The sequence below is a fragment of the Mustela nivalis genome (assembly GCF_964662115.1).
Source record: "Mustela nivalis genome assembly, chromosome: 15".
NCBI lineage: Eukaryota > Metazoa > Chordata > Mammalia > Carnivora > Mustelidae > Mustela > Mustela nivalis.
This window is the reverse complement of record NC_139034.1, coordinates 11,977,908-12,005,253: the sequence shown is the minus strand read 5'-3', so window position 1 is coordinate 12,005,253 and position 27,346 is coordinate 11,977,908. Positions and strand designations below refer to the sequence as shown.

At 38.5% G+C, this 27,346-nt stretch overlaps 1 pseudogene across 1 annotated transcript; it reads right to left on the bottom strand.

Annotated features, from left to right (window-relative positions):
* Positions 1–1,687: 1,687 nt before the first annotated feature.
* LOC309848901 (mitochondrial import receptor subunit TOM20 homolog pseudogene) lies at positions 1,688–26,819 on the bottom strand (annotated as a pseudogene). Its single transcript has 2 exons — positions 26,687–26,819; positions 1,688–2,421 (listed from the first exon to the last, which is right to left on the bottom strand). The product of its transcript is annotated as a mitochondrial import receptor subunit TOM20 homolog pseudogene (transcript).
* Between the last annotated feature and the right edge of the window lie 527 nt (positions 26,820–27,346).

The following is a 27,346-nucleotide window of genomic DNA, read 5'->3' as shown; positions in this document are numbered from 1 at the left end:
GGATGGTGTCCCTCAGGTGACTGAGGCTCTGTTAATTTCTCCTCATTCCTTTTGCTGTTTCCTTCTCATGCTGGATAGTTTCAATTAACCTGTATTCAGTTCATTGTCTTCAACTTAACTGATTCTTTCTTCTGTGAATAATAAATATATTATTATATTTACATTTATATTATATAAATAATAAATATATTATTCAGACTAGAGAAGTTTTTCATTTTAGTTATACTTTTCAACATCAGAATTTCTCTTTGATTTCAAATAATAAGGGTGCCTGGCTGGCTCAGTCAGTACAGCATGTGACTCTAGATCTCTGGGTTGTGAGTTTGAGCCCCGCACTGGGTGTAGACCATTACTTAAAAATAAAATCTTTTACAAATAAAAGGAATAATAATTTGTATCTCTTTATTGTTATTCTCTATTTGATGAGAAATCATTTGCATACTTTCCCATAGTTCTTAGACATGATTTCTTTCAGTTCTTTCAACTTATTTATTATAGGTGTTTTAAAATCTTTGGCTAATAAATCCAACTTTTGGTTTTCCTCAGGGACAGTTTCTGTTAACTGCTATTTTTCCTGTTTATAGGCTATGCTTTTTTGTTTGATTATAATCTCTTTTTTTTGTTGTTGTTGAAACTGGATATTTATGATATATTTTTTTTTTTTAAGTACCAAGGATCTTTATTCTCAGACCTAATGTTCAATCTGTGACTGCAGATAACCTGTCACTATTTTGAGAACACCTTCATTCTTTCCAAGTCTTCAGCCATAAGGTTATACCTTATTCTCATCATAACAAGATAAATGATTGAGATTGAAGGAGGATTAAGGAGATACACTGAAGATAAAAGCAAAGGGGAACAAACATTTTACAAGTTTATCATCCCAGTTACCCTAAAGGTTAAGTTTCAGATTTACAAGAGTAATGACAGAACTGCATGATTTCAGTGAAAACCAACACAAGTTAGATTTTTAAAAAAAAAAAGGGGGTTGGGGGTGGGGGAATCAGTTCAGAAATACTAAGTCAGGCAAACATGCAAACTTCAGAGTATAAAAAATGCAAGGCCTGGTTGTCCAAACAAATATATCCCTCAGGAGATGGTGGTGCTTAACAGAAACAAATGAATTAAAAGCTGAAAGGGACACATCTCTGAATTAGCAGACCAATTCCCTCATTTTTTAAGTGAGGGAAGAGGGTAGACAGTAATTACTGAGGCTCACATGGCTAGATAAAGGATGGACATAGATTTAATTCCCAGTGCTATTTACTACATACATCTAAAATACGATAAATATCCAGAACACATTAAGCCCACCGATTAAAATGACAAATACACGGGGAGGAGGTGAATTAATACAGCACAGCAGCACTTCTCACGTCATATTTAAGAGATTAAAAGGAAAAAAATAATCTCTCAAAGATTTCAATGCTCAGTTTTGATAGACTCCATCCAATTCTTTAATGTAGAGCAAATGTACGAGCTTAAAAAGAACGTGCATTCTTCAGCTTTCTCCTATACTTTTTCGGCCTATCTTTCAAAACTAAGCACTGAGTATTTTTAACCTAAGTAATGTGATGTTATATGTACACTTTAATTGCACGTTTTAGGAATAAAATCCATGATATTTTGGTAACTCAGTGTATTTATAAAATAAAAAGCTTTCTACCAAAATACACTTTTCACTGGGAAAAATAAATAAAACAGACAAATGGATCTACACAAAGTAAAAATTAACTTTGGTAGATTTCAGTGTAGGACAGTCCGTAACAAGCCTATTTGCCCTTTTTCCCCCAGAGCTGCTCATCTTCCAACTTAAGATTTTAAAAATATTTTTAATTGAGATTATGTTGACATGTTCTCATTCCACCTCATCTTCAGCCAAGCTCTGAGCACTTACAATTCTCTGACTAATTGTTGGAAGCTTGGTCAGAAGCATCTGGAACACTGATGGTGGGAGAGTCTGCTGTAACCCTTGCAGCAACTGCTGTGGCTGTCCACACACAGCAACGGCATTTGTCAGATGGTCTACACCTTTCTCATACTCGCCTTGGGCTAGCACTCTTCCCCAAGTTGTATTTCTTCAAGGAAGAATTTCTGAACAGCTTCGGGATTTAAGGTCAGGTAACTTGCAAAGTCCGGCTCTCTCCTTGGCAAGCTTTTGTTTCTTTCTTCGTTCTCGAAGCCTGTTCTCGAAGTTGGGGTCACTCGGCCTCTTGCGGTCGAAGTAGATGCAGTACCCGCCGACGAGAGCCCCGCAGACGCCGGCGGCGACGGCGCTGTTCCGGCCACCACCTTCCCATGGCCCAGACGCAGGAGCGAGCGCGGCGGCGGCGGGGCCAGCGAAGAAGCTGTGGGCCGGGAAGCCGCCGACCACGCCGCTGCGAACGGACGCTCGCCGCGGGAGACGCGGAAAGCTGCTCTCTGTGTTTTAAGTGATTTTTCTGTAAAGTTCGTTCTTTGTTGTGTGGACTCTGAAGTCTCTGTTCTGGTGCCTTAGCAGTCAGCCAATGATTGATGGGAGGTTGAACTAAGAAGTCTCTCAACCTTTGCTGAGGGGCTTGGTATATTTGTCGGGGCGTTCCCTTAGTGCTCCACCGGGCAGTTCACAACCTTCCCTTGGCCTTAGCCTTCACTTTCTGCTTGCACAGAGTCTCAAAGTCAGCCAGAAATGAGAGCTCAGAGCCTTCTCAAGCCTTTCATGGTCATGCACTAAGCTCTTTGCATGTACATGAGCCTCTAGAATCCCAGGAATATGTGGAAGTTTTTCAGGGTTCCATGTGGACATCTTAATTCTTCAATTTTCCCTTTAATTTGTGTTTGTTTGATCAGCCTCTCATTAGCCCCAAGCGTTAAAGTTCCCTCCAACAGCTTCAGTGCTAACTAATTGCCACTGATTTTCTTTCGTAAGTGCTCCAAAGTAACACTGTTTGCACAGAGGCAGCTCTTGAGTCATGAAATAAAATGCCTTCAAAATGGAATCGTTTGGTGAGATGCTAGATAGGCAAATATTGACAGTTCTTTAGGTATGGACATTTCAGGGAATTCTAAACCTACCCTAATCCTATATGTATTGATAGGCTGCTAGTTTATCCAGCTACCAGAGTGGTGAGGCTCTTTGTTTTCATTGCTACTCCAGAACCTGATAGGGGAATGGGATTAAGAGAAAAATGAGATAACTAACTGAAGTCAATTTGCAGAGTTTGGAAAAAGATGATTTTGACAGTTTTGCCATTGTTGCTATTGCTTTTACTCCACCATTCCAAACATTAAGCTCTACTTTTTAAAAGACAGATACCATATGATTCCACTTATGTGTAGAATTTAAACAACAAAATGAATAAACAAACAAAAAGCAGAATCAGACCTATAAATACAAAAAACAAACTGATGGTGGCCAGAAGGGAAGGGCTGGGGGTGGGGCGGGGATGAACAAACCATGAAGGAGCGTGCAAAATACAGGCTTCCGGTTATGGAATGAATAAGTCATGGGAATAAAAGGTACAGTGTAGGGAATATAATCAATGATATTGTAATAGCAATGTATGGGGACAGATAGTAGCTATACTTGTGGTATGGAAAGCATAATGTATACAGTTGTTGAATTACTATACTATTTTCACCTGAAACTAATGTAATGTGTATCCACTATAGTGAAATTAAAAAAAATAAATAAAAAGCAATTCAAATAGTAGAAATAGAACAAAAAAGTGTTGTAAATAAGGTTTCTACCCTAAACACCTCGACCCTGGATCCCAAACAGAATATTTTTTTAAAGATTGTGTATTTATTGAGGAGGAGTCAAGATGGCAGAGAAGTAGCAAGCTGAGACTGCTTCAGCTAGCCAGAGATCAGCTAGATAGCTTATCTAAAGATTGCAAACACCTGAAAATCCATCGGCAGATCGAAGAGAAGAACAACAGCAATTCTGGAAACAGAAAAACAACCACTTTCTGAAAGGTAGGACCGGCGGAGAAGTGAATCCAAAGCGACGGGGAGATAGACCCCGGGGGGAGGGGCCGGCTCCCGGCAAGCGGCGGAGCAACCGCGCACAAAATCAGGACTTTTAAAAGTCTGTTCCGCTGAGGGACATCGCTCCGGAGGCTAAACGGGGCGAAGCCCACGCGGGGTCAGTGTGGCCTCAGGTCCCGCAGGGTCACAGAAGGATCAGGGGTGTCTGAGTGTCACAGAGCTTGCGGGTATTGGAACGGGAAAGCCGGCTGCAGAGACAGAGCCGACAGTAAGCTCACAGCTCGGGGTGACCTTGAACCGGTCGCAGGCTCGGTGAGCTCGGAGCGCGGCCGGAGGTCAGGCAGACGGGAGTAACTGGGCGCTGTTCTCTGAGGGCGCACTGAGGAGTGGGGCCCTGGGCTCTTGGCTCCTCCGGGCTGGAGACCAGGAGGCCACCATTTGTATTCCCGTCCTCCGGAACTCTACGGAAAGCGCTCAGGGAACAAAAGCTCCTGAAAGCAAACCCGAGCGGATTACTCACCCCGGCCCCGGGTAAGGGAGGTGTAATTCCGCCTGGGGCAAAGACACTTGAGAATCACTACAACAGGCCCCTCCCCCAGAAGATCAACAAGAAATCCAGCCAAGACCAAGTTCACCTACCAAGGAGTGCAGTTTCAATACCAAGGAGAGCAGCAGAATTCCAGAGGAGGAGAAAGCCAAGCACGGAACTCATGGCTTTTTTCCTGTGATTTTTTTTTTTAGTCTTGCAGTTAATTTAATTTTTTCTTTTTCATTTTTTTTTTTCTTTTTCTTCTCACCTTCGGGTAAAAATTTTTTTTTTTAACTGTTACCTTTTTCTTTTTTAACGATTTTTTACTAGTTTATCTAATATATATATATTTTCTTTTTTACATTTTTCTCAGGTGTTTTCTTTTTTTAAAAAAAAATTTTTTTTTATTTTCTTTCTTTCTTTTTGAACCTCTTTTTATCCCCTTTCTCCCCACTCACGATTTTGGATCTCTTCTAATTTAGTTAAAGCATATTTTCCTGGGGTTGTTGCCACCCTTTTAGTATTTTACTTGCCCCTTCATTTACTCATTTACTTTTATCTGGCCAAAATGACAAGACGTAAAAATTCAACGCAAAAAAAAGAACAAGAGGCAGTACCGAAGGCTAGGGACCTAATCAATACAGACATTGGTAATATGTCAGATCTAGAGTTCAGAATGACAATTCTCAAGGTTCTAGCCGGGCTCGAAAAAGGCATGGAAGATATTAGAGAAACCCTCTCGAGAGATATAAAAGCCCTTTCTGGAGAAATAAAAGAACTAAAATCTAACCAAATTGAAATAAAAAAAGCTATTAATGAGGTGCAATCAAAAATGGAGGCTCTAACTGCTAGGATAAATGAGGCAGAAGAAAGAATTAGTGATATAGAAGACCAAATGACAGAGAATAAAGAAGCTGAGCAAAAGAGGGACAAACAGCTACTGGACCACGAGGGGAGAATTCGAGAATTAAGTGACACCATAAGACGAAACAACATTAGAATAATTGGGATTCCAGAAGAAGAAGAAAGAGAGAGGGGAGCAGAAGGTATACTGGAGAGAATTATTGGGGAGAATTTCCCCAATATGGCAAAGGGAACGAGCATCAAAATTCAGGAGGTTCAGAGAACGCCCCTCAAAATCAATAAGAATAGGCCCACACCCCGTCACCTAATAGTAAAATTTACAAGTCTCAGTGACAAAGAGAAAATCCTGAAAGCAGCCCGGGAAAAGAAGTCTGTAACATACAATGGTAAAAATATTAGATTGGCAGCTGACTTATCCACAGAGACCTGGCAGGCCAAAAAGAGCTGGCATGATATTTTTAGAGCACTAAACAAGAAAAACATGCAGCCCAGAATACTATATCCAGCTAGGCTATCATTGAAAATAGAAGGAGAGATTAAAAGCTTCCAGGACAAACAACAACTGAAAGAATTTGCAAATACCAAACCAGCTCTACAGGAAATATTGAAAGGGGTCCTCTAAGCAAAGAGAGAGCCTACAAGTGGTAGATCAGAAAGGAACAGAGACCATATACAATAACAGTCACCTTACAGGCAATACAATGGCACTAAATTCATATCTCTCAATAGTTACCCTGAATGTGAATGGGCTAAATGCCCCTGTCAAAAGACACAGGGTATCAGAATGGATAAAAAAACAAAACCCATCTATATGTTGCCTCCAAGAAACTCATTTTAAGCCCGAAGACACCTCCAGATTTAAAGTGAGGGGGTGGAAAAGAATTTATCATGCTAATGGACATCAGAAGAAAGCAGGAGTGGCAATCCTTATATCAGATCAATTAGATTTTAAGCCAAAGACTATAATAAGAGATGAGGAAGGACACTATATCATACTCAAAGGGTCTGTCCAACAAGAAGATTTAACAATTTTAAATATCTATGCCCCCAACGTGGGAGCAGCCAACTATATAAACCAATTAATAACAAAATCAAAGAAACACATCAACAACAATACAATAATAGTAGGGGACTTTAACACTCCCCTCACTGAAATGGACAGGTCATCCAAGCAAAAGATCAGCAAGGAAATAAAGGCCTTAAACGACACACTGGACCAGATGGACATCACAGATATATTCAGAACATTTCATCCCAAAGCAACAGAATACACATTCTTCTCTAGTGCACATGGAACATTCTCCAGAATAGATCACATCCTCGGTCCTAAATCAGGACTCAACCGGTATCAAAAGATTGGGATCATTCCCTGCATATTTTCAGACCACAATGCTCTAAAGCTAGAACTCAACCACAAAAGGAAGTTTGGAAAGAACCCAAATACATGGAGACTAAACAGTATCCTTCTAAAGAATGAATGGGTCAACCGGGAAATTAAAGAAGAATTGAAAAAAATCATGGAAACAAATGATAATGAAAATACAACGGTTCAAAATCTGTGGGACACAATAAAGGCAGTCCTGAGAGGAAAATATATAGCGGTACAAGCCTTTCTCAAGAAACAAGAAAGGTCTCAGGTACACAACCTAACCCTACACCTAAAGGAGCTGGAGAAAGAACAAGAAAGAAACCCTAAGCCCAGCAGGAGAAGAGAAATCATAAAGATCAGAGCAGAAATCAATGAAATAGAAACCAAGAAAACAATAGAACAAATCAACGAAACTAGGAGCTGGTTCTTTGAAAGAATTAATAAAATTGATACACCCCTGGCCCGACTTATCAAAAAGAAAAGAGAAAGGACCCAAATAAATAAAATCATGAATGAAAGAGGAGAGATCACAACTAACACCAAAGAAATACAAACTATTATAAGAACATACTATGAGCAACTCTATGGCAATAAATTTGACAATCTGGAAGAAATGGATGCATTCCTAGAAACATATAAACTACCACAACTGAACCAGGAAGAAATAGAAAGCCTGAACAGACCAATAACCAGTAAGGAGATTGAAACAGTCATTAAAAATCTCCAAACAAACAAAAGCCCAGGGCCAGATGGCTTCCCGGGGGAATTCTACCAAACATTTAAAGAAGAACTAATTCCTATTCTCCTGAAACTGTTCCAAAAAATAGAAATGGAAGGAAAACTTCCAAACTCATTTTATGAGGCCAGCATCACCTTGATCCCAAAACCAGACAAGGATCCCACCAAAAAAGAGAGCTATAGACCGATATCCTTGATGAACACAGATGCGAAAATACTCAACAAAATACTAGCCAATAGGATTCAACAGTACATTAAAAAGATTATTCACCACGACCAAGTGGGATTTATTCCAGGGCTGCAAGGTTGGTTCAACATCCGCAAATCAGTCAATGTGATACAACACATCAATAAAAGAAAGAACAAGAACCATATGATACTCTCAATAGATGCTGAAAAAGCATTTGACAAAGTACAGCATCCCTTCCTGATCAAAACTCTTCAAAGTGTAGGGATAGAGGGCACATACCTCAATATCATCAAAGCCATCTATGAAAAACCCACCGCAAATATCATTCTCAATGGAGAAAAACTGAAAGCTTTTCCACTAAGGTCAGGAACACGGCAGGGATGTCCATTATCACCACTGCTATTCAACATAGTACTAGAGGTCCTAGCCTCAGCAATCAGACAACAAAAGGAAATTAAAGGCATCCAAATCGGCAAAGAAGAAGTCAAATTATCACTCTTCGCCGATGATATGATACTGTATGTGGAAAACCCAAAAGACTCCACTCCAAAACTGCTAGAACTTATACAGGAATTCAGTAAAGTGTCAGGATATAAAATCAATGCACAGAAATCAGTTGCATTTCTCTACACCAACAGCAAGACAGAAGAAAGAGATATTAAGGAGTCAATCCCATTTACAATTGCATCCAAAACCATAAGATACCTAGGAATAAACCTAACCAAAGAGACACAGAATCTATACTCAGAAAACTATAAAGTACTCATGAAAGAAATTGAGGAAGACACAAAGAAATGGAAAAATGTTCCATGCTCCTGGATTGGAAGAATAAATATTGTGAAAATGTCTATGCTACCTAAAGCAATCTACACATTTAATGCAATTCCTATCAAAGTACCATCCATCTTTTTCAAAGAAATGGAACAAATAATGCTAAAATTTATATGGAACCAGAAAAGACCTCGAATAGCCAAAGGGATATTGAAAAAGAAAGCCAACGTTGGTGGCATCACAATTCCGGACTTCAAGCTCTATTACAAAGCTGTCATCATCAAGACAGCATGGTACTGGCACAAAAACAGACCCATAGATCAATGGAACAGAATAGAGAGCCCAGAAATAGACCCTCAAATCTATGGTCAACTCATCTTCGACAAAGCAGGAAAGAATGTCCAATGGAAAAAAGACAGCCTCTTCAATAAATGGTGCTGGGAAAATTGGACAGCCACATGCCGAAAAATGAAATTGGACCATTTCCTTACACCACACACAAAAATAGACTCAAAATGGATGAAGGACCTCAATGTGCGAAAGGAATCCATCAAAATCCTTGAGGAGAACACAGGCAGCAACCTCTTCGACCTCTGCCGCAGCAACATCTTCCTAGGAACAACGCCAAAGGCAAGGGAAGCAAGGGCAAAAATGAACTATTGGGATTTCATCAAGATCAAAAGCTTTTGCACAGCAAAGGAAACAGTTAACAAAATCAAAAGACAACTGACAGAATGGGAGAAGATATTTGCAAACGACATATCAGATAAAGGACTAGTGTCCAGAATCTATAAAGAACTTAGCAAACTCAACACCCAAAGAACAAATAATCCAATCAAGAAATGGGCAGAGGACATGAACAGACATTTCTACAAAGAAGACATCCAGATGGCCAACAGACACATGAAAAAGTGCTCCATATCACTCGGCATCAGGGAAATACAAATCAAAACCACAATGAGATATCACCTCACACCAGTCAGAATGGCTAAAATCAACAAGTCAGGAAATGACAGATGCTGGCGAGGATGTGGAGAAAGGGGAACCCTCCTACACTGTTGGTGGGAATGCAAGCTGGTGCAGCCACTCTGGAAAACAGCATGGAGGTTCCTCAGAATGTTGAAAATAGAACTGCCCTATGACCCAGCAATTGCACTATTGGGTATTTACCCTAAAGATACAAATGTAGTGATCCAAAGGGGCACATGCACCCGAATGTTTATAGCAGCAATGTCCACAATAGCCAAACTATGGAAAGAACCTAGATGTCCATCCACAGATGAATGGATCAAGAAGATGTGGTATATATACACAATGGAATACTATGCAGCCATCAAAAGAAATGAAATCTTGCCATTTGCAACAACATGGATGGAACTAGAGCGAATCATGCTTAGCGAAATAAGTCAAGCAGAGAAAGACAACTATCATATGATCTCCCTGATATGAGGAAGTGGTGATGCAACATGGAGGCTTAAGTGGGTAGGAGAAGAATAAATGAAACAAGATGGGATTGGGAGGGAGACAAACCATAAGTGACTCTTAATCTCACAAAACAAACTGAGGGTTGCTGGGGGGGTGGGGGTTTGGGAGAAGGGGGTGGGATTATGGACATTGGGGAGGGTATGTGCTTTGGTGAGTGCTGTGAAGTGTATAAACCTGGTGATTCACAGACCTGTACCCCTGGGGATAAAAATATATGTTTATAAAAAATAAAAAGTTAAAAAAAAAAAAAAAAGATTGTGTATTTATTTATTAGAGAGAGACAGCAAGAGAGTTAACACAAGCAGGGGGAACGAGAGAGAGAGAGAGAAGCAGAGAAGCAAGCTTCCTGCTGAGCAGGGAGCCCAATGCAGAGTTTGATCCCAGGCCCCGGTACATGACCTAAGCCGAAGGCAGATGCTTAACGACTAAGCCACCCAGGTACTCCCAGAATATTAACTAGTGTTAACAGTTACTGTGTGTCTTTCATAAATACATGCCTAGAGAAGCATGTATATAGAGAGACAAAAGATCTGTATTTCCTTTTATACATATAGAAATATACTGTATTCTCTATTATTCACCATTTTTTTAAACTTGGTAATTTACCTTAGATGTTGCTACATAGAGCTATTTCAGTTTGTTATTGTGGTTGTTGGTATTGTAAGATGAATAGGGCATTATTTACACATTGTCTAGTAACAGACACTTGGATTGGTCTACTATTTTGTTATTTCAAACAATGATGGGATGAACACCATGGCATTTACATCTCTTTGACCACGTGTGCTATTACTGAAGGATAGGTTCCTAACTATGAAATGTAAGGTGTGTTTGTTTTCAGATATTGATGGATGTTGGAAAATTGCCTTTAATGATGTTTCATCAGTTTATACTTCTGTTTGTGGTAAAGGAGAATGCTGTTTCTCCTCATTGCCACATTGGATTATCAAGTATGTTTTGCCAATTTCAAAGATGAAAATTTCTCCTTATCGTTTTACTTTTCTTCTCTTATAATACCTTCTCATATATTTCATATATTCATATGTTTGTGAGTCTTCTTCGCTTCACACACAGCATCTCTTTTCATATCCTTCTCTCATTTTTTTATTGAGTTTTAATTTGTAATGCTCTTTGTGAGTTAGAGTCGTTGGACTTTTGGTCTGTTTTACATATTACAAATATTCTTTTCTCTAGCTGATTATTGGTCACATGGTGTGGTTTACAGTACTTTTTTCTTTGTTAATTTTTTTTAAGTAGTCAGATTTTCCAGTCTTTCTTCTCCGTTTATAAAAATTTCATCTCTTATTTCTTCCAGGAACCTATTGTTCCATTTAGTTATTTATTTGGGTGGCTTATTGTTTGTGAGTGCTAACCAGTTGTCTCTGCATCATTCCTCTCTGATTTAAAACGCCACTCTTCTTAGGTACTAAATTCCTTTATGTAGAGAGAATATTTCTGGACTCTCTATTCTTTTCCATTGATTTCTTTGCCAATTTGTCCTTTCTGTAGTGCCAACATTTTTTTTAATTAAAATTTTATTCATTTGACACACAGAGATCACAAGTAGGCAGAGAGAGAGAGAAGGAAGCAGGCTCCCCGCTCAGCAGAGAGCCCGATGTAGGGCCCGATCCCAGGACCCTGGGATCATGACCTGAGCCAAAGGCAGAGGCCTCAACCCACTGAGCCACCTAGGCGCCCCTGTAGTGCCAACATTTTAATGGGTATTTTTCCATAGAATCAGCTTGTCTATTTCTATTTCCCTGTTGAGGAAAAATTTACGTTGTTACTTTTGTTAAAATTACATTAAAACGGGTGCCTGGGTGGCTCAGTGGTTTAAAGCCTCTGCCTTCGGCTCAGGTCATGATCCCAGGGTCCTGGGATCAAGCTGGGCATCTGGCTCTCTGCTCAGCGGGGAGCCTGCTTGGCTTCTTCTCTTCTCTGCCTGCTTCTCTGCCTACTTGTGATGTCTGTCAAATAAATAAATAAAATCTTTTAAAAAAAAAAGAGTACTAGAAACATAAAGTTTAAAAAAATAAAGGTTAGTATATAATTATTATTTAATAATTATTTGGCAATTTGTGAATTATTATTTTAAATATTTATGGTTAGCAAGTCTTCCTTGTTCAACTTATTACAATGAAAGTGGGAATAATATTAGGTTACTTTCTGAGAATTTGGTGGACTTATTAGGGAAAGAGAGGAAGGTGAGCTTAAAAAAAAAAATATTTTATTTATTTATTTGACAGACAGAAATCACCAATAGGCAGAGAGGCAAGCAAAGAGAGGGGAAGTAGGCTCCCCGCTGAGCAGAGAGCCCAATGTGGGGCTCGATCCCAGGACCCTGGGATCATGACCGGAGCTGAAGGCAGAGGCTTTAACCCACTGAGCCACCCAGGCACCCCAAGGAAGGTGAGCTTTGATAAGAAAATGTTACTAAAACTTTTTCCACTCGTGGCTTAAAAAATGTTTCCTTCATGTGATTCTAGGGCTGGAAAAATTAGTTGGAATAATTAGTTTTTCTAAAGTATAGAAAAAGCTCTGAAAATCCGCAGGCTTCACTAACATGTATGAGGAATCACTAATATCAAAGATGGGTTACATTCAGATAGCTTGAATTTTGGTTATATATGTAAATTAGAGGCCAAAGGACATTCCTAGGAAGGGTGAAAGTGTAAATTGCAAGGGCAAAGGGTGAAGGGATGAATGAAGACTAACGAACAGATACTTTAACTTTTATAGAAAGTAAGCAACTTTCCGGACCATAGCATATACCCCTATGTTTTATTGCCTAGACTGAGGATATCTGAAGACTACTTTTAAGATCTGCAAGATAAATTTTAAAAATTCAGCCTAAATATTTCTGCAAATAGTATAATCCAAATTAATATTTCCCAATCAGCCTAGTATCTTTTTCCCTCTCCTTCTATTGGTAAAAAATAAAAAGAAAAAAAATGGAGAACAACATGTTCTCCATCCTGTTCTCCAATCGTAGGAACATACTATGCTATAGGTGAGAATTTTCTTATTTACTGTGGTATGCAGAATACAAGTTCCCCAAAGATGCCTATATTCTGATCTCCAGAACCTGTGAGTATGTTACATTACACAGCAAAGGGGAATTAAGGTTACAGATAGGGTCAAAGTTGCTAATCAGCTAACCTTAAGAGGGAGAGTATTCTAGATTATACAGGTGGGGCCAGTGTAATTACAGGGGTTCTTTAAGGTTTTATTTATTTACCAGACAGAAATCACAAGTAGGCAGAGAGGCAGATCGAGAGAGAGGGAAGCAGGCTCCCTACTGAGCAGAAAGCCCAATGCGGGCCTCGATCCCAGGACCCTGAGATCATGACCTGAGCTGAAGGCAGAGGCTTTAAACCACTGAGCCACCCAGGCGCCCAATTACAGGGGTTCTTAAAAGAGCAAGAGGAGTGCAGGAAAGAAGGTGAAATATATTTCATGTGATAAAGACTCATTCTGCTCTTGTGGCTTTAAAAATGGAGGAAAGGAACCATAAGCCAAGGAAGATGTGCCATCTCAAGAATCTGGAAAAGGAAGGTTCCCCCAAAGAGCCCATAGAAAGGAATGCAGCTGTCCCCAGCCTTAACTCAGTGAGACCTATACAAGGTTACTTGACCCTCTACAACAACAAGGTAATAAAAAGCATTGTTTTAAAGTATGAATTTATGGTAATTTGGTAACAAATTGGAAATTAATGCAATTATTAAACTATTATGACAGAGTACTCACAAATACTGATGCTACCTCTTTTTTTCTTAAATTGTTAGCATTTGTCCAAATATCTAAAAGGTTAACTTTTTTTCCCCCAATTAACAGCAAATTTTTGGAAGTTGGATATCTCAGGGCAATACTTATCCAGAAATCTGGTCTATCTGCAAAGTGACTAAGGACCTCATTGGCATATCACCCTGGAAAACAGCTGAGTCAGAATTAAGATTAAGAGCATTGGAGTTGGAGGCTCAGAGACCTAAAACCTCTGCTAGGACTGAATATGTGACATTGGATAAGTTATTTAATCTCTCCTCTTTTTCCTTATACTAGAACTTAAATCATAAGGTTATGGTGAGGATTACCTGAGAGGATATATGTATAGCATTTAGCATGGTTCTAGCCCATAGGCAAAAAAAACACCATAAAATGAAGACACAGATTCTCAAAAAAAAAAAAAAAAATTCATAGTGCCTTTCATCATAAAAGCAAAAAAATCTAAATGACTCAACTGTTCCCAAAGGCATAAATACAGCAATTGACATTCATAATGGCATTCCTAAATGATCAAGTATAAGGTTTTTTAACAATTCTTTTAAAGATCTTTAAAATATGTGACTTTTGGTCTTTAAAGTGGCAAGATTTTTGTACCTCAAAAATTTATGCATGTGGAATTTACATCAAGAGTGTCATATGAACAAAACATTTTATAAGGTATATTTTTACTAGGACTCAAATTTTAGCTCCTCCACTTTTTGTTCATCTGTAACATATGAAACACTTCATCTTACTTAGCCTAAGTTTTCTTCTATAAAATTTGGATAATAGGAGAGGTACTTGGTAATGTGGTTGGGAAGATTAGCGATAGTACATTTGAATCACCCCCTTGAATATACCTAAAAGTGATTGTTCAATAAGTGGTGGTTATTCGTCATTGTTACTTTGTGATCCTCTAAAACTGCATTGACTAAAGTCAGTAGTAACCTAATTATGAAATACTCTGGGTATTTCTCTTCCTTTATTATAGTTTGTCTTACACTGGATACTACTGAACCTCTTAAAATTCTCTCCTTTCTCCTTTTCTGGTGGTGTTCTTAGCCTTTTTTTAACCCCTAGTTTGGTTATTTATTTATTTATTTATTTATTTATTTATTTATTTATTTGACAGACAGAGATCACAACTAGGCAGAGAGGCAGGCAGGGAGAGAGGAAGGAAATCAGGCTCTCCGCTGAGCAGAGAGCCCAATGCGGGGCTCGATCCCAGGACCCTGGGATCATGACCTGATCTGAAGGCAGAGGCTTTAACCCACTGAGCCACCCAGGCGCCCCTTTTGCTTATTCTTCTTCCTTTGCCCAAACCTTAAATATTGGTGTTTCCCAATTTCTATACCTTTTTAAATTTTTCTTTTTCCCATGCACATTGTTTATGAGTATGATAATGATTCTTATACTAGCTGAAACCTTTTCCCTGAGCACCACTTGTATTGCTCAGAGACCTCTTTCTTTTTTAAAGTGAGAGAAAGGAATGCATTTTCTTTACGAGTTTGCTTCATTTATAGCCTTAAGTATTTATATGGTATGTGGGTATGCATTTGTATTGTGACTTTAACCCAAAAACATTAATTAGGTGGGTCTTTTCCAAATCTTTAATCTCTACTAATCTACTAATGGTTGAAAAATGGTACATGTAACTGTGATGGACATGTCTTTAGAATTAGTTAAACACATTTGCAAGTTTCTGAACCATTTACTTACTTTTCTGGGCACTACTTTATATCCTTTGTTCCTTTGCTTCTTTCTTTCCTCCATCCTTCCTTCCTCCTCCCTTCTTCTGTCCGCCCCTCCCTTCCTCCCTTTCTTTCTTTTTTTAAATTTCAAGTTAGGTAACATAGAATGTGGCTCTGCTTTCAAGAACAGAATCCAGTTATTCATCAGCTGCATACAACACCGAGTTCACATTCAAACCAGTGTCCTCCATAATGTCCATCACCCATCTAGCCCATTTTCCCACCCACCTCCCCTTCAGCAACTGTCAGCTTCTTGTCTACATTAAAGAGTCTCTTGTGGTTTGTCTCCTTCTGTTTTTTATTTTATTTTATTTTTCCTTCCCTTCCTCTTTGTTTATCAGTTTTTCTTAAATTGCACATATGAGTGAAATCACATAGTATTGGTCCTTCTCTGACTGACTTATTTCACATAATGCCTTCTAGTCCCATCCATATCATTGCACGTGGCAAGATTTCATTCATTCCGATGATACCAAGTAGTATTCGATTGTACATATACCACATCTTCTTTATCCATTCATCTGTTAATGGACATCTGGGCTCTTTCCATAATTTGGCTATTATTGATAGTACTGCTATAAACTTGGGGTGCATGTGCCCCTTCTAATCAGAATTTTTGTATCCTTTGGATAAATAACTAATAATACAATTGCTGGGTCATAGGGTAGCTCTCATTTTAACTTTCTGAGGAAAACCCATACTGTTTTCCAGAGTGGATGCACCAATTTGCCTTTTAACTAACAGTACAAGAAGGTTCCCCTTTCTCTGCACCCTCACAAACACCTGTTGTTTCTGAGTTGGTAATTTTAACCATTCTGACAGGTGTGAAGTAGTATCTCATTTTGGTTTTGATTTGTATTTCCCTGATGATGCGAGATGTTGAATCTCTTTTCATGTGTCTGTTAGCCATCTGAAGGACTTTTTTGGACAAGGTTCTATTCAAGTCTTCTGCCCATTTCTTAACTGGATTATTTGTTTTTTGGGGTGTTGAGTTTGGTAAGTTCTTTATAGATTTTGGATACTAGCCCATTATCTGATATGTCATTTGCAAAAACCTTCTCCCATTCCATTGGTTGCCTTTTGGTTTTGTTGATTGTTTCCTTCAGTGTGCAAAAGCTTTTGTCTTGATGAGGTCCTGATAGTTCATCTTTGTTTTTGTTTCCCTTGCCTCCGGTGATATGTCTACTAAGAAATTTCTATGGCTGAGGTCAAAGAGGTTGCCACCTGTGTTCTTCTCTAGAATATTGATGGTTTCCTGTGTCACAGTTAGGTCTTTCATCCATTTTTAACTTATTTTTGTGTGTGGTGTAAGAAAGTAGTCTGGTGCCATTCTTCTGCATGTCACTGTCCAGTTTTTTCCAACACCATTTTTTGAAGATAGTGTCTTTTCTCCATTGGATATTATTTCCTGCTTTGTTGAAGATTAGTTGACCTTACACTTGTGGGTCCATTTCTGGTTTCTCTTTTCTTTTTTTTTTTTTTTCTACATCACTTAAGTTATTTAGAGTTTTGTCTGGTTCCATACAAATTTTATAGTTGTTCGTTCTAGCTCTGTGAAAAATGCTGGTGTTATTTTTGATAGGGATTGCATTGAATATGTAGATTGCTTTGGGTGGAATAGACCATTTAACAATAGTATTTTTTCTTCCAATCCATGACATGGAATGTTGTTCCATTCCTTTGTGCCTTCTTCAGTTTCTTTTATATGTGTTCTCTAGTTTTACAGTACAGAACTTTTATTTCTCTGGTTAGGTTTATTTCTAGGTATCTTATGGTCTTTGATGTAATTGTAAATACGATTGATTCCTTGATCTCTCTTTCTGCTGTTTTATTATAATTGGTGTATAGAAATGCAGCAGATTTCTGAATGTCCATTTTGTATCCTGTGACTTTGCTGAACTCATATATCAGTTCTAGCAATTTGTTGGTGGAATCTTTCAGGTTTTCTACATAAAGTATCATGTTGTCTGAGAATAGTGAAAGTTTGACTTCTTCTGTGCTAATTTGGATGTTTTTTATTTATTTTTTGTTGTTGTTGTTGTCTGATTGCTGAGGCTAGGATTTTCAGAACTGTGTTGAACAATAACAGTAAGAGTGGACATCCCTATCATGTTCCTGACCTTAGGGGTAAAGCTCTCAGTTTTCCCCATTGAAGATCATATTAGCTCTTAGTCTTTTGTATACAGCCTTTATGATGTTGAGGTATGTTTTTCTATCCCTACATTCTTGAGGGTTTTTTTCGAGGAGGATGCTGTATTTTTTTCAAATGCTTTTCTGCGTCTGTTGAGAGGATCATATGATTCTTATCCTTTTATTAATGTGGTGTATCGTGTTGATTGACCTGCGGAAACTGAACCAACCCTGTAGCCCAGGAATAAATTGCACTTGATCTTGGTGAATAATCCTTTTAGTTTACTGTTGAAATTGATTGGGTAGAATCTTGTTGAGAATTTTTGCACATGATCATTGGCCATGTTGGTCTGTAATTCTTTTTAATGAGGTGTTTGTCTGGTTTTGCAATCAAGGTGATGCTGGCCTCATAGAATGAGTTTGGAAGTTTTCCTTCCTTTTCTACTTTTTTAAACAGCTTCAGAGGAATAGGTATTAATTCTTCTTTAAATGTTTGGTAGAATTCCACTGGGAAGTCATCCAGCCCTGGACCTTGTGTTTTGGGTTATTTTTGATGATTGATTTAATTTCTTTGCTGGTTATGGGTCTGTTCAGTTTTTCTATTCCTTCCTATTTCCGTTTTGGTAGTTTATATATTTCCAGGAACTTACCCTTTTCTCCCAGATTTTTGGCATATAATTGCTTATAAGATTCTCCTGTAATTATTTGAATTTCTTCATTGCTGGTTGTGGGCTCTCCTGTTTCATTTGTGATTTTATTTATTAGTGTCCTTTATCTTTTCTTTTTGGTAAGTCTGGCCTAGTGATTTAACAATTGTGTTAATTCTTTCAAAAAACCAGCTCCTACTTTCATTGATGTGTCCTACTTTTTTTTTTTTTTTTACTTGTGTATCATTTATTTCTGCTCTAATCATAGTTATTTCCCTTCTTCTGCTGATTCTGGGCTTTATTTGCTGTTATTCTTCCTGCTTTTTTTAGGTGTAAGTTAAGGTTGTGTATTTGAGACTTTTCTTCTTGAGAAAGGCTTATATTGCTATAAAATTCTTTATAACTGCATTTGCTGCATCCAAAAAGTTTTGGACTGTTGTGTTTTCATTTTCTTTTGCTTCCAATTTTTTTTTAAATTTCTTTAATTTCCTGCTTAACCCATTCATTCTTTAGTAGGATGTTCTTTTACCTCCATGTATTTGTGGTCCTTCTAAATTTTTTCTTGTGGTTGACTTCAAGTTTCCTAGGACTGTGGTCTGAAAATATGTATGGTATGATCTCAGTCTTCTTGTGCTTGGTGAGGCCTGAATTGTGATCCAGTATGTGATCTCTTCTGGAGAATGTTCCATGTGCACTCAAAAAGAATATGTACTCTGCTGCTTTAGGATGAAATGCTCTGAATATGTCCCTTACGTCCATCTGGTCCTGTGTGTCATTCAGTCATTATTTCCTTGTTGATCTTCTTAAGATGATCTGTCCATTCGTGTGAGTGAGGTGTCAAAGGCCCCTCCTACTATCATATTATTATCACTGAGTTCCTTTAAGATTGTTACTAATTGATTTATATATTTGGCTGCTCCCAAGTTGGAGGTATAAATATTTGTAACTGTTAGAGCTTGTTGGATAGACCCCTTTATTATAATACAGTACTCTTCTTCATCTCTTACTATAGTCTTTGGTTTAAAATATAGTTTTTCTGATGTAAGTATGGCTATTCCAGCTTTCTTTTGATGTCCACTAGCATGATTCATTAGCACGGTGTCCATTAGCCTGGTCCTCCACCCCCTCACTTTCAGTCTGGAGGTGTCATTTGGTCTAAAATGAGTCTCTTGTAAGCAGCATCTTGCTGGTTTTTTTTTTTTTTCTTTTTTAATCCATTCTGAAGCCGTGTGTATTTTGATTAGAGCATTGAGCCTATTTACATTCAGAGTAATTATTGATAGATATGAATTTAGTGCCATTGTATTACTTGTAAAATCGCTGTTCCTGTAGATTGTCTGTGTTCCTTTTAAAAATGGTTTAAAAAGTTCCTGTCACTTTTGGTATCTATTTCCTGCTCTAAGAATCCCTTTTAGTATTACTTGCAGAGCTGGTTTAGTGTTCATGAACTCCTTTAGTTTTTGCTTATCTTGATAAGAAAAGAAAACCTGGTCCTATTTCCACCAGAACTGAAGCTGATGCTTTAGAGCACTCTGTGATTAGTAGACCTGGTACATGTGGGGCAGCATATGTTGTTCTGAGGGAGAGGCCCCCTGTGCTGGTTCACAGTCAGACCTGCCTTAGGAAACATGCCCCTGCTGGGTGCACAAGGGCAGGGTTTGGTGTAAGGGACTCCAGCCTCCCCTGGAGGTTCTGTTTCTCTCTTAAGTCCAACCATGGTGGTGGGGGGAAGGGAATGTGTGGAAGATCCTATCACCCCACCCTCTCAACCTGGGGGAAAACTCACAGCTGCTCCTGTTTAGGAGGCCCTGATAAAAAAGTGAACAGCTTCTTCTCCTGTGTTCCAGGCTTTCATCATATCACTGCACCTCAAATTCCCTGTGCCTGGCCATCTGCACACCCTATGCCACAGTTATGTGTTTTATCTTTGTCCCATGGCTGGTATTGAAAACTCCAAATCTTAAAGGACCCAGCAAGGTGTGGACCTGCTTCTCTCCCTAGGAGGAGAGGCTTGCAGCTTGCCCAGCACCATTCTGTCCCATAAAGGCAGTCACACGAAGTGGAGTCTGTTGGGCCTCACAGTGGAAAGCTGTGACCAGCATATCTGCCCTCTACACATGCTTCTGTCCCCTGCTGCTAAACAGCCACTCAGTGGCTCCTAGGGGGCCTTTTGTCCTCAGAAAAGCAAAATCCCTCTTCCACATGTACTCCAGGAGGGGGACTGATTTCTCTCAGTGCCATTCAGGGGATCCCCTCACCCCAGCATATTGCAGAAACCCTATATGCTGTTCTTTCTCCTGCCCTCTCCCTCTCTCCCTGGCTTCACTCTAAAAAAATGGCTCCCTCCCTTTCCCAGCACCACAGCTTTTCTCTCCCCTAGTTCATAGCTCCAAACCTCACATCTGCCACTTTCTCTCCCTCCAGTTATGCAGATTATTTTCTTAATACTCCAATCTATTTCCTAGTTGTTCAAAATGATTTGATGTTGAGCTCCTCTGTTTGAGGGATAAAGCAAACCCAGGGTCCCCCTGCTACTCTTCCAATTTTATCTTTCTTCTCAGTGACCTCTTCTAATTGAGCATATTTAAAAGTGCACATAATCATTTTCTGCATACTTTTTCCCCACTCTGTACCGATGTTGATGCTACTGTTAATTCACTTGTTCAATCATTAATTAAACATATATTGAATGCCTACTATGTCCTAGGCCCTGAGGGTACAGTAGTGAAGTAAACAAATTAACAAATATTTACCCCTCAGGGAACACATCTGTAGTGGAAAAGACAAAGCAAATAAATATGTTGTGTGTCTGATATAAATTCTGTGGGGAAAAATAGAGGAGGGAAGAGGACCAAGGAGAGCCAAGATGCGGATAGGGTTATAGTTCTAAGTGGGATGCTCAGGGAAGCCATTTGAGCAAAGATCTGAGGAGGTGAGGGAGCAAGCCATGGGGACATTTGGGGAATATTTTTCCAGGATGAAGGAACAGCAGTTGTCCATTTTGAAGCAAGAGTATGTCTCGCATTTTGGGAAAACTGAGGTAGGAGCAATAGGAGAGAGGTCAGAGAGAGAGAGTTTATAGGCAACCATGGTTGTGTTGTCCTACCTATTTTCTTAAAAATCGGTAACTATCCTTCACTACTTAATCTTTTTCCTTTTTTTCTTTCCTCTTTAACTCTGGCAAGTCACCAAGTTTTAGTGATCCTAACCCTCTTCAGTTCAGACCTTTATCATTGGTCACCCAATTGATCTACTGCTAGCTGCACACTTGATATTCAGCACCCATTCAAGAGCTATTTTTCAAACACTGTCTGTATTGCAGGGCTGCACTAGGTATTGTAGATACACAGGCCTTCAAGCTTGCCCTTAGAAAATTCACAGTATCTGGAGAGAAAATCAACAGGCAGTTGGTCACGTGACAGTGAAGTAAGTTCTTTGAGAAGGGAAGTACAAGCAGACTAAGTACCACATGGTAGATGGGTAGCTCCAATTTATGAGGGTTAGTGCAAGCTTTCCAACAGAAATTATCTTCCTGTTAAGCTCTAAAAGATAAGTTGAAGAGTTAGACCTTCACAATGAAAAGAACGAATTTCCAAGCAAAGGGACCACTTGTACAAATGCCCAGAAAAGAGAACCGAATGTGGTTTAGTGTTACCAGATAGAGGACAGAAGAGGATGACTCAAAATCAAGCTGGAGAAATACAAAGGAGCCAGATCATGTATGATCTCTAGAGGCCCTTTTAGGGTGTTTGGTTAATCCATCTGTTACCAACATCATCAGTTTCAAACTTGAATATAATACATAGTTTATCTCCAAGAACTGAAACCCACCAATGACTCCTTACTGGCTTTATGCTGAATTCAAACTGTAACAGGCACACGTGAGGTTCTTTAATCTGCCTTTGCCTCTTCAGCCTCAGGTCCCACAGGCCCCACTCTTACTTTATACACCAGCAGTGCGGGACAGCTTATAATTACATGCCAGGAGGGAGAAGTCTCCAGGACCTACCAAATGCTTGGAATGCTCTTTGGCCCTTCCCAATCTCGTGAATTCATATTTATCTTTCAAAAATAATCTCAGAGGTCATCCCTTTTTTTTTTTTTAATATTTATTTATTTGAGTTAGAGTGAGCGAGCCTGAGCAGAAGGGGCAGAAGGAGAGGGAAAGAAAAACTCAAGCAGACTCTTCACTTAGTGCAGAGTCTGACACAGGACTCCATCCGTCAACCCCAAGACCATGAGCTGACGTGCAAACAGGAGGTGGGTATTCAACTGACTGTGCCATCCAGGTGCCCCTCAGAAGTCATCTTCTATTCGAATCTTCCCCAGAAAATTCAAATGAAGTTAATCCTTTACTCTTCCATGCTACCACCCCACTTCTGTGTGATCTTTTCATTGCAATCACCTTCATCTGTAACAGGTTTTTTACATATTAAACTTCTCCACTGGTTTGAGCTCTTTGAGGGTCTCTGGGTTTGGTTTTGTCTGTGTATCCTTAGCCTGACAGTTAGCCACACTTAATAAGGCTCGGTTAATTTACACTAAAGAACAATGAGAATTATCTATAGGAAAGAATGAACACTAATTTATAGCTCATTTAAGTCACACAATTGTGATAGAGCTCAGCACATCTTAGCAAAGGAATCACAGACTTTTTTTAATTCTTAAATTCAGTTTAGTTAGCATATACTGTATTACTATTTTTAGAAATAGAATTTAGTGATTCATCAGTTGCATATAGCACCCAGTGCTCATTATATCAGGTTATGTCCTTAATGCCAATCACCCAATTACCCCTTCCCCCCACCAACCTCCCATCCAGCAACCTTCAGTTTCTTTTCTAGAGTTCAGCCTTTCTTATGGTTTGCCTCCTTCTCCATTTTCATTTTGTTTTATTTTTCCTTCCCTTCCCTTATGTTAATCTGTTTTGTTTCTTAGATTGCACATATGAGTGAAATCATACAGTATTTGTCTTTCTCTGACTTACTTCACTTAGGATAATACACTGTAGTTCCATCCATTGCAAAAGGCAAGATTTCATTCTTTTTTGATGGCTGAGTGATATTGCATATAACACATGCACACACACACATAACAAATCTTTATCCATTCATCTGTTGATGGACATCTGGGCTCTTTCCATATTCTGGCTATTGTAGGTATGGCTGCTACAAACACTGGGGTGCAGGTGCTCCTTCAAACCACCATGTTTGTATCCTTTGGTTAAATACCTAGTAGTGCAATTTCTGGGTCATAGGGTAACTCTCTTTTTAAATTTTTGAGGAACCTCTATACTGTTTTCTGGAGTAGCTCTACCAGTTTGCATTCCCACCAACACTGTAAGAAGGTTCCCTTTTCTCTGCATCCTCACCAACATTTGTTGTTTCCTAAGTTATTTATTTTAGCTATTCTGACTGGTGTGAGGTGGTATCTGGTGGTGGTCTTGATTTGTATTTCCCCGTTGGTGAGAAATGAGCATTTTTTTCATGTGTCTGCTGGCCATTTGTATGTCTTCTTTGGAGAAACATTCATGTCTTCTGCCCATTTCTTGACTGGAATTTTTGTTTGTTGGGTTTGAGTTTGGTAGGCTCTTTATAGATTTTGGATACTAGCCCTTTACTTGATATGTCATTTGCAAATACCTTCTTCCATTCCATAGATTGCCTTTTAGTTTTGTTGACTATATCCCTTGCCATGCAAAAGCTTTTTATCTTGATGAAGTCCCAGTAGTTCAGTTTTGCTTTTGTTTCTCTTGCCTTTGGAGATGTGTCAATCATCCAGTGTTTTGTCTTCTCTTAGTCTCTCAGTTCTCTCATCTGCTAAATGAGGATGATAATACCTATACCCTAAAATTTCAGTGGTGATGAGATTTGGAACATACATGACATAAACTAGAAACTTAGATGTTCATGACCGGTAAGATTTTTATGAGTTGGACAAAATGTTATTTTATCCCTTTCAGACCTATAATCACTGTGATCACATTATTATAGATTGTCCCATTCAACAGTAATAGGAGTCTAGGTATTATGGATTCTGAGCATCTGACTTATGAAGACATAACTAAAGCTGTCTTTGTACTGTGCTCATGCTGTGTTCCTCTGCAGAGGAGGGCTTATTCCTTGAGCCTCCATGTTGCCTTTATGCCAGTGGCCATTATCCATGACAAATGGAAGACAGTTTCCCAGCCTCCAAACAAGGAACCTAGAAAATATTTTCTTATAAAAACTGTGCTATGAATTCTATTAATTCGTTATTAAGGTTTCCCCCCCAAAGCTATTTTATTTTTAACATAAACAGTTGTGCATTTTTAAACATACAAATGTATTCACCATATTTTTATTGAAAATTGGTCTTTTTATCAAGGGGATCCAGACTAGTTTATCATCCTCCACATGTTGGTCTTTATTCTGAGCTAGCATTTCGAAGACTGAAACTTCCGTCGGTCTGTTCCATGTCCACAGCAAACGATTCTGTACCCAGAGGACTTGTAATGAAGTAGTATTACATTGTTGCTTAAAAACTTTGTATGGATTGAGGAAGAACTTTTCTCATATTATTTATATGTAGTTTGGGGGAAAGATGAAAAACAATAAAAATGGTAGGAGGGTAAAGGACTTTCAATTAGAGTGCTGGGTAATTTTCAAAAAGATTCATGTTCGCTTCCCCTTTTTCATAATTTGCTTGATTTTAGAAGGTATGGCTTTTAGAAAATAGGTCTATCTTTGAGATTGATGGTTGCTGTAAATTTTTAAAATTGTAGTAATTCAGATGTATTTCATGTTAATGAAATTGGTAAGAATAGTCTAAGGCAGCATTCTTAATATATACCTATATAGAAACATCTTTTCTTAACTGTTCTTAGTAAAAAAATGAATTAAGATTTGAAATATGTTCATGTTGGGATGTGGTGCAATGCTTATAATATCTCCTACAAATATTATTTATGTGAAAATGTGTTGTGGAGCTCAAATGAAAAGCTCTGCAAATTGGAAAAGTTAATATTTCAAAACTATTTGTGTTAAGGACATCTGAGAGGAAATGATGAGACCTGGATACTAGCCTTTTTATCACTGACTATGACCTCTGGCAAGTCAACCTTTTAGCTCTGTTTTCTCTTCTTAAAAATGAAGGCAAGGTCTAGGAGAGTACTAAGTTTCCTTCCAGCTGTAAATTTCTGTTATTGTTACTAAATCTTGATATAAGAAATTAGTCATGCTATACATAAAATTGTTTTACTCAAGAATTATTAACAGCATGAAATTTAATATTATAAATTGGTCTTTTAAAAAATAAAAATTTGAGGTTTTTTTCCCTAAATATTTGTTGTTTTATACACTATATTTCTTTACCAGACTTACTCTTTCTGAGAAAGAAAAGAAAATATTCTTCTCCTTTTTTTTTTCTTTTGGAAAATATTCTTCTTAGGTAAATCTCTTACTCTTCATATTTCCTGTTGCCTCTCCCTCTGCCTACCTCCCATCCACCGCAAGCGCCTTTCCCACGCATACACACTGAAAGTAATCCTGACAACCACACAACCCACAGAGTAATAGCAGAGGTACCCTGACAAATTCCAGGCACTACTCTCTGCAGTAGAAATAGACCAACTTGGCAACTGTGTTGTGAAAATATAATTCAGAGGAAGTAAATACATGCACAATTGTCTCAAATAGTATGATTTATAGCTTTGCACAGTTTAGGGGAGAAATGGCATTTCTTCACTTACACACACACACATTTTAAACCTTTTTTCTCTGCTCTCTTTAAAAAATAATGAACAAATTAGTTTCACATCTACAAATATTAGTTTTGGGTACAGATACATAGTTTACATACACTTAGCTTTTTCACCATGTTTAGCTTTCAGAAGATTATCACTCTTGAATAATCCCACTTTAGTGGGCAGTAAGTGACCAAAAGTGCCCTTAGGCACTTAGCCCATAGGGCTCAAGTCTTAGCCTTCTAGTCTGTTGTAGCAGTCCAGAGACTGCAAGGGCTAATCCAGTTTACAGGGTCAAGATCCAGAAATAATAATCCATTAGACTTGCATTTCACTAACCAAAAGAGTTTTGGAATTATGGTGAAGCCAGGACCTGGACCTGAGCTCTCCTAGTTGTCACCTATCACCTGACCTTGAGAAACATAATTGCTATGGCACACTCCAAAGGAAAGACTTTGAGAGTCAAGTCAGATAAATACTGAGAGGAACTAGAAAAGCTTTAAAGATGAGAAAGAATTAAATCAGAAAAATTCTACTTAGGTTGGAGAAGCATTTCTTGGAGAAAGTGCTTGTGGATTCTCCAAATGACTTTAATCCATAGTTCATTTATTTTATAGCATGTACCTTCAAGTTGCAATAGGAATGTACCCATTTACTAGTAAATAGTTTGGTTATTTGAGATGATGTTTCACATCTCTTGTTCTGGTGGGTGTTTGTCCTTGCTGTGGTTTGGTACATTATAGGGATCATGAGGATACTTTCATTTTTTCCTTTAATTTCTGGTTTATTAATTCTCTCATCAAAAATCTGCACAATCACCACAGATGAAGTCACTGCCAAGTGTTTCTCCTTCTGTTGTTGAATCTCCAGTTCACTTTTTGCCAGCACCATATTGGCTTTTTAGTCCCCCTGACTTTCCTCATTCTGCTCTTGCATTACTTTCACTGTTTTCGTGAGGTCTTTTTCTTCTCATGCATCCTCTGTCTTGCAACTCAATTTTTTGGTTCATTTTTCTTTGCATTATCCAAGTAATCCTAAGTCATACCAAAGTCAGTTGTCTTGGCACCACTGAAATGGGTTTTGAATCCAAATACAAAGATGACATCTCTTGTGGTCCTATGCATTTTGGCTAGTTTTTCCCAAACTTTTGTCTCCTGTTCTGCTGCCTTTCTGGAGTGAAGAACATCAATGACCATTTGTTTACACTGAGGTAGTCTGATGGTGTGAACTTCCTGGTCCAGATAGTTATTGTGTCATTCATGATAGTTAACCAATCTTCAAGAGCCAAGGAGGAAACAAAGATTATTTCTTCAAAGAGTTAAATCATGGGCTGATATTATTCCTTGAGCTTGTTTCCTAGTGTCTCAGTACCCAGCCTCCTGTTTTGTTAGCATTTTGAGTAGAGAAGTTATACACTA